Raw genomic sequence first — 7,651 nt, forward strand, 5'->3', positions numbered from 1 at the left:
CACTACTGGCTTATTGTGATATATTTTACGGTCAAGCCTGGGTACAACAATCCCAAAGGATTAGTCACTGTTGTGGTTTTATCATCTGTCACTCACTTCAAATCCATACTCATCATAAAGATATCAATGTACAGGGACGGAGGAGCGTATTTTGTATTGAAGGAGGATGGGGGGGGGGGGGGGGGGCAAACAAGCAAGCGCCGGAGACATTAACGTGTAGAGGGTTCAGGGGGAATTCTCCGCCAGAACATTTTGAAATCTTGAAGCTCGGAAAAACTACTCTCAGCATTCTTGATGACGAGATATCAAAAAGAATAACGTGGATCAACCGTAAAATGACAAATGTTTTACTTCTTATTTTTCTCCTTCCAGCCGTGCCTTCAAAAATGTCCCTTCCAAAAACCTAAGGGACTACTTTTCCCTGGTTGCGAAACTTTGAGGTGACGCTTTAGTAAAGAATTCCATAGCTGTTTGGAAAAGTAACACTGAAATTCTTAGAACCGTTTAATTCTCCCGAATTCATATTCCCTCAAAGATTATCATGGGCAAGATACATGTTTGCAAAAACGTAACCCTTCCTTGTACTTGTACATATTCATTGCCGTGACATTGAAATTTTAAATTCCCACAACCTCCTTCCATCTGACCTTGTAGCTCAGTCGGTAGAGCAGCGATGATCTAACCCGGGTTCAATTCCCCTCCTAATCAGAGTTTTTCTCTAACCTTGTGTGGGCGCATTTCCATCAGCAGGGCTAACTCTCACACGGTTTATATGGGTAGAAAACTAGCACTTGACATTACCCTCGAATAGTTAAGTGCCTTTATCAATCAGTCGAGCAGCCCGCTTTTCTGAGGCAGTCGTGTTTTGTCACGGAAACAAATAAAATGACCGAGGAAGGCTTGTGATACTTAAATTTTTTCTATTTGTAATAGGGATTTGTAACATATTAGCCACATTTAGCACCGCGTATTTTTCGGAAAACGGCAAACATCTGAGTGTCACGTGACATGGCCTTGCGGTCGAGCTTGTAGTCTGTGGTTCAGGTTCTGACAGCTGGTATCCTTCTCTTTGTAATGCTTTAACTCTTGAATTAACACGTTTTTGCCGATCAATTGCACATCATTGAGGACGCTGGCTCGTTAGAATTAAAACATGTAAAATAAAACAATAATCCAACATGGCGCATTTTTTCCCGCCAAATGCCTGCGAAAGTCTATTTTCGCCACTACAGCAAACCGCTAACGGCTAAAAGAGGGTTGAAGTTTGCGGTCGACTTTGAAAACGCGACGCTAAATACCCCTATTGTAACAAAGACGTGAGAAGAAACTGGTCTATAATTTGCTGCATTGAGACGGGAGATATAACAAGTTTTGCATGTTTTCCCTCGACCTTCAATGTCCCAACATTGAGAGTCATAGGAAAAAAAACTCACTGTTTCCCTTGGGGCCTGATTCTTGTTTGCTCTTCAATCAGTATCACGAGGTTTACAGACATGCAATGTTAACTGCAGATCACTGAAGCTTTTATTAAAATCAAATTACATGAAATTTCTTCGAACAGCTTCGCTTTTAAAGAGAGGTTAAACCGGCAGAACTACGAGATGACCTCTCATGCGTAAGTAAGTCAAAACTTGGTGTGTTTCACAAGAATTACAGCAAAATTGTACTCTGAAAGAGGCCATTTTCAAAACCACACCGAAGGAACACTTCATTTTACAATGATAAACTGAACAATGTTATCTCTAAAAAATCCTCTCAAAATGATAAATGGTGAAATGGATGAACGCTGCAACTGCCAGAGGAACAATCCGCAGCCAATAATCGTCTCCACACAATCCTCTTTCAAACTCAAATCTAAAAATTCAACAGGTTGCAAAGTGAGAAGACATATTTCCACAGCTTGCTCAGCAAAAGTTGGAATATCAGCATTAATTATTTGATCTTTGTATCGCTAGCACTCATTGAAATCGTTTGAATCTACTGTAGATGTACCAACACAGTGACCAGTATTGGTATTTCTGTTATACGACTATTGCTCCCGATTTATTTCTTCTAGTGAAATGCGCCTCTATACTTGGATATGCTAATTACAACTTCATTCCGTCATTAGCACATAAAATATATTCATGATTTTTTCCGCTTCCTTTAGTTTACAGTGTGTTTAGGGGAGGGGTGAGTGTGCTCCTAGCCCCCCACTTTTTTCACTTTCCCTCAAATTTGTCATCCAACTCCACATGAAAACCTAAGGCCAATAGCAAGGACAAAATAAGAGAATGTCGTAGTCAAAGAAGACACCTCAAACGGAACATCCAACGTATAAAAATAGGCACGCATTGCGTACATGTGCGAAGTGCGTTGGCTGGTACTGTGAGGTAATTATTTTTGCAAAATTAATTTTCTTTTACTGTTTATTGTGTTATTCAATTTTGTTGACGTTTTTGAATTCCGATTACGAACAGGTTGATATCTCACTTAAGTATTAAAGCCCTATGGGATAGGGCTGGAGACCACCGAAAAATCCCCGTGACGAAGACACCTAATCTTTTTTCTTTTAAACTTCTTTTTGCTTGATTTCTTTTCTGTATTTGTTTCTTGAAGGCCTTTTTACGAATCTTCTGTTATTCCTGTATTGAGAGGAATAGCGATGGAATCCCCAAACGATGAAGTTAGGCTAACGAGCCCACAAGCGCTCCAGGCAAGAATGCCACCAATGTTAACGCTATTGTTTCGGTTGGCCGTTGCTTTTGCAAAGTAAAAAAAAGGTAACAAGTAGGCCGCAAACAGAATACCTGTACAATGGATATCAACTGTTGAAATTCAAGAAAATCTTACACTACTTTCGTAATTCATGCATGCGCTGCAGGCCTACAATCTTAAAATCGCTCACTCAGACTGCCCCGATGACAATATGCACTTACAATGCACTACCCACAAAAAAACGACTGCTAGTGGAGACATCCTTAGATTTTCTCCGTGAATAGGAAAACTAATCTTAATTGATAAGTAAACCCCTTTCTGCCTTGCTGGTATTGGTATATATCGGCTGATAATGTCGTTGGTTAGGAGATTGTTTGAAAAATAAATATTTGACTTACAAGCAAAGCTTCGATGGCAAATGTAGATCTCTCAGCCAAGGACACTATCAGCTGACATAACAGCAAACCATAAAGGGGCTTATTTATTTCAGTATTAAAAACTGAATTGCGGACATCAGATTTCCAGTATTATTATTGGCTCGCCGGACACAGGCTATCAGTTCATATACCTGTTGTACCTAATATGGTCAAGGAACGCGTCAGCAATAAAGCGAGCTAAAAGTACTTTTGCAGCGCTACAAAAAAATAGGCACGCATTGCGTACATGTGGTAGTACAGTAGTACAGCGCTGGATGAAACTGACCCTTCCAGGGTTTTTTACCAAACACGGCAAAAATTTACAGTATATGTATGGTATTTTGGCCGACTTTGAACCGCTGTAGCGCCGCTTAAAAGACACAGATTTCCAACTTTTGCCACTACTTTACATAGTTTTATTGATATCATTCATTCAACAGAAAATAAGGCCATTAATAAAGGTATGACATCCGTAAATTCGAATAATAAATCTTCTCATGTTGCTTCTAATTTCGAAGCAATTTGCCGTGATGATTTTAGAAGGGTTTGTATGGAATCTTAAAAATTCGTTTATGGTCGTTGTAGCCTGAATCTGTTCTTTACATTTCATGAAAATAATCTCAGTATAAATGTCTTTTAGAAGACACTATCACTGTGGAAAGCTGTCTCTTTTAGAGGCGCTACAGCAGTTCAAAGTCGGCCAAAATCCCATACATTTACTATAAATTTTGCCCCCCAATCAAGATGGCGCCGAAAACCGTGGAAGGGTCCATTGTCAAATGAGCTGCGTTATGTCTTCCAGGAGATTCAAGTTATCTTTGCGTAATATGTAGCTCTAATAGTACACGATATTGTTTTTGTACCGTATATCATTATAATGCAATGGTAGATGTCTTAGGTAAATAGCACCTTGAGAAGACATGTGGTTACTTGTAAAATACTCAATCCCAGAAAGATTGAAGAAAATAAAACGGAATCGAGAAACATGGCTTCGAAGAGTTGATGACAGATCCACTTAAGGACGGTGCCTACTATTGTTATTGCGAATAAATTCTGCGCGTCTCCAGATTTCCTATCGCGGATGCTCACTAAGGGCCGATTTACACGATTCGATTTTGTCGCATGCGACAAGCTCACGACAGGCCTACGACACGACTTACGATTGTCGCAGCGTTTTAAAACATGTTTTAAAATGATACGACATTTTTTCTGACGTACACAACAATTGTAAATCATGTCGTGGGCCTGTCGTAAGCCGTTGTCGCATGCGACAAAGTCGTACCGTGTAAATCGGCCCTTAAGGGCCCACTAATTTATTCTAATTTTCTCTTTTTTAAATTCAATTTTTCTTGTTTCGTAACTAATGCCTTGAACTGTTGTTCAAGGACGTCATCATGAGTAATTTGTTTCTTCAGTTTCCTTTTCTTCTTTTCTTCTTGAATTTCATCTTTAACGTTTTCATTCACACTTCTGTCAATATTGGTCAATTGTTCAGCAGCTGTAGCTTCAGAGACTAGAGAGAAAAGATAAATGTGTATCAATTACCATTAATATTATTGTCTTTATTATAATCACTTAATGGTTGTAACAATTTCATTTCCAACACTTCCAATGGTAAGGCACCAAATCCACTTGTGCAAATTAGCGAGTACAGTTGCTCCATCTAATTCAACAGAGCTAGCGTGTATCTAACAACTTGTCAATTTGCTGAATTTTTTTTGTAAGTTTACAAGGATTTGACCATTTACCATTCAAATTTAAGCTTAGGCTTACAACAGAAGCCATTATTGCTATTCATTTAGTATAAGCTAAAATTCATCATGCAAGCTGCTGTAGGATCCGCTAAAATGTGGTTCAGTTGAATGTAAACAACAAAGTTGCGCTGTCTTCGTGACAGCGTTGTCAATTTCAAACGTGGAATGTGAGGGAGCTTTCACAGTAAACTTGGAATGCGATAATTTTAAGTTATTAAATACAAAGACTTCTCTTTTCCACGCACGTATCCAGACTTTTCGTTCGGTCAGAAAGAGTACAGCGGCTGTCAAATCAAAACAACGTAGACAACGCGCCAAAGAAAAATAAATATGGCCGGTCGTCTGTGTGCAAATAATAATCACATGACAAGTTTCGTAACATAGGAACAACCGTATTGTTTACATACCTGTCTCAAACCCATTCAAGCCGCTGAAACCTGGCGTGTCTTCAAAGACTTCAATAATCTCTCTACTTGAAGCACTAACGGGTTTCGGCGGCGGCCCTCCTCCAGTCTTCTTCGACTCTCTCTTGAATTCAGAGAATTCTTTTTTCGCGGTACTGTGAAGATTTTTCCACTTGTCCTTCACCTCGGACACTGTACGGTTTGCTGTTCCCACTGCATTAACAGCTCGCGTAATTTCTTCCCAGATTTCTTGTTTCTTTTTTTTTTTTATATTATTATTATTTTTAATTATTATTTCTTAATTGTACTACTTACGATACATGTTACATGATTTACACTTGTACTTACTTCTTACACAATACTTGCACTACATTAACTTGCACTACATACGATACATATTACAATACCATAACACTAGACAAATGGAATTATAGTTGATCTGTTTACAACGTAATTGTTTACATTTTAATTGTTCGAGTCTCTAATAAGAATTTTGTTTGTTACTTTCACTATGTAGGGTATTAGTTCTCTAGAATTTAATAGGTTGTTAAATAAATAGATAGCAAGAAAATCAAAATACAGAAGCTGAGAAGTAGAAGGACACAATGTAATTTTATAAGGACAGAAAAAAAAAATGAAAAAAAAAAAATTTTTTTTTTCTTGTTTCTTTTTGTTGGTGACATTATTTGTTAGTTTCGACTGAATAGTTTCAAGGTTTTTTTTAACATTTTCAGTAATCACGCCAATTTCGTAAACGGAAAAGTTGGGTTTTCGTTTTCTTTCTTTTGCTTCAGAGTTTATTTCTTCACGTTCCGCGACACATTCCGCCATTATTTTTCCCTTCAGGTATGGCCTTCACCTTCTGTGAAGGGGCAAATAACTGGTTTTACTGGTTTAATCCGAGCTTAGTCGGGGGATAGTTAATCGAGGATTAAATCTGCTTTCAGGAACAGCTTTTTATCCTTGGATTAGTTATCCCAGGAATAACAAATTTAATCACGGAATAAACGCTAATCATGGGTTAGTTTAATCGGCTTTCGAACAACCGGGGCCAGGAGAGGAGAAGTCACGTGCCCACCACATTTGATATGCCATTCTCACTTTCTACCCTCACGCTTGGGTCGGCCATGAGCATTGGATACTTTAAAAGACTGACTGCTTGCTTACCGCGCGCTATCTCACGTGACTTCTCCTCTCCTTACCAACAACTCGTAGATTTACAATCAAACGTCACCTTACAGTGTTCTTTCTTGCAAATGATTAATAGGTAGCCAAGGTTTTGCACGTTAGAAAATATTTGTTTGGTCGTTCTAGTGTAAAATGAACTTTCTTTGGGAAGTCAACAATATTTCTTTAAGCTTATCTACTGCGCATTTAGGGGAATTTTTGCTTTTTTGATCAATAATTTAAGCAACAATTATTTACAAACAAGAAGTCAATTCAACAAGGGGCTATTTAAAAAAGACATAGTGTTTCGTTTCCGGAATGGTAAGGGTGGCAGAGAAGATAAAATATGGTGATTCGGCTAACCCTATTTGTCATATTTAGAATTACTACTCACTGACTGCCTCTGACTGCGAGAAAGGGCGGTTACCAAGCCAGACATTATTATTATTATTATTATTATTATTATTATTATTATTATTATTATTTGATTCGACCAAAACGTGACAAACTGTCATGTGAAATAAACTCTTGTCACCTTCAAAGAAGTTGACAGCATATCACAGTTTTGCTGACATTTTTTAACTTTCCGTAAAAGCACTTGCGGTCAGCTGTTAAGGACGGTGCCTACTAATTCGAAGATATTTTTGCCCCGGTTTATGATCATGCAGGAAATGTAGATCTTAACAAGTGTTATTGAAATCCAAAGCAATGTATGGCGTTTTTTCTCAAATTGAGACTTAATTATCTCTGAAAAATGCAATGTTACCCCTAGTTTTCTTTTTGGATACCAAGAGTACTTACTAAGATCGACTTTCTCCGGATAGTTTCAAACTGCGCAAAATGTCCCTGTATTAGTAGGAATCACCGAAAGGAAACCCGAGTATCTCAGGATGCGCAGAGTGTGTGCGCAATAGCAATAGTAGGCACCGTCTTCAATTGCGCTATCACTAGACTCTGTAATACAGGTTTGTTTTCCTTCCATGCACAATAATAAAGATGAAAAGTTGAAACTCTCGTCATGGCTTTTTTGTGGCTGGGTTTATTTCGTAATCGATGCTTCCCTAAAAACTAAATCTGGAGCGTCGAGTAACCAATGACGGCGGAGCGTATTTTGTATTGGGGGGAGGGGGGGGGGGGGGCTAACAAGCAAGCGTCTTGCTGAGGGTTCTGAGGCTGAATTCTCCGGCAAAAAAATTGAAATCTTGAAGCTCGG

At 38.5% G+C, this 7,651-nt stretch overlaps 1 long non-coding RNA gene across 1 annotated transcript in view; it reads right to left on the reverse strand.

Moving 5' to 3' along the window:
* Positions 1-1,511: 1,511 nt before the first annotated feature.
* LOC137979323 (uncharacterized) overlaps positions 1,512-7,651 on the reverse strand; it is a 10,632-nt gene continuing 4,492 nt past the window's right edge. The window contains exon 4 of the long non-coding RNA XR_011118300.1: positions 1,512-1,854. This is a non-coding gene — a long non-coding RNA (uncharacterized lncRNA). The remainder of the gene's footprint in view (positions 1,855-7,651) is intronic.

The sequence above is a fragment of the Montipora foliosa genome, chromosome 12, assembly GCF_036669935.1.
Source record: "Montipora foliosa isolate CH-2021 chromosome 12, ASM3666993v2, whole genome shotgun sequence".
Classification (NCBI taxonomy): domain Eukaryota; kingdom Metazoa; phylum Cnidaria; class Anthozoa; order Scleractinia; family Acroporidae; genus Montipora; species Montipora foliosa.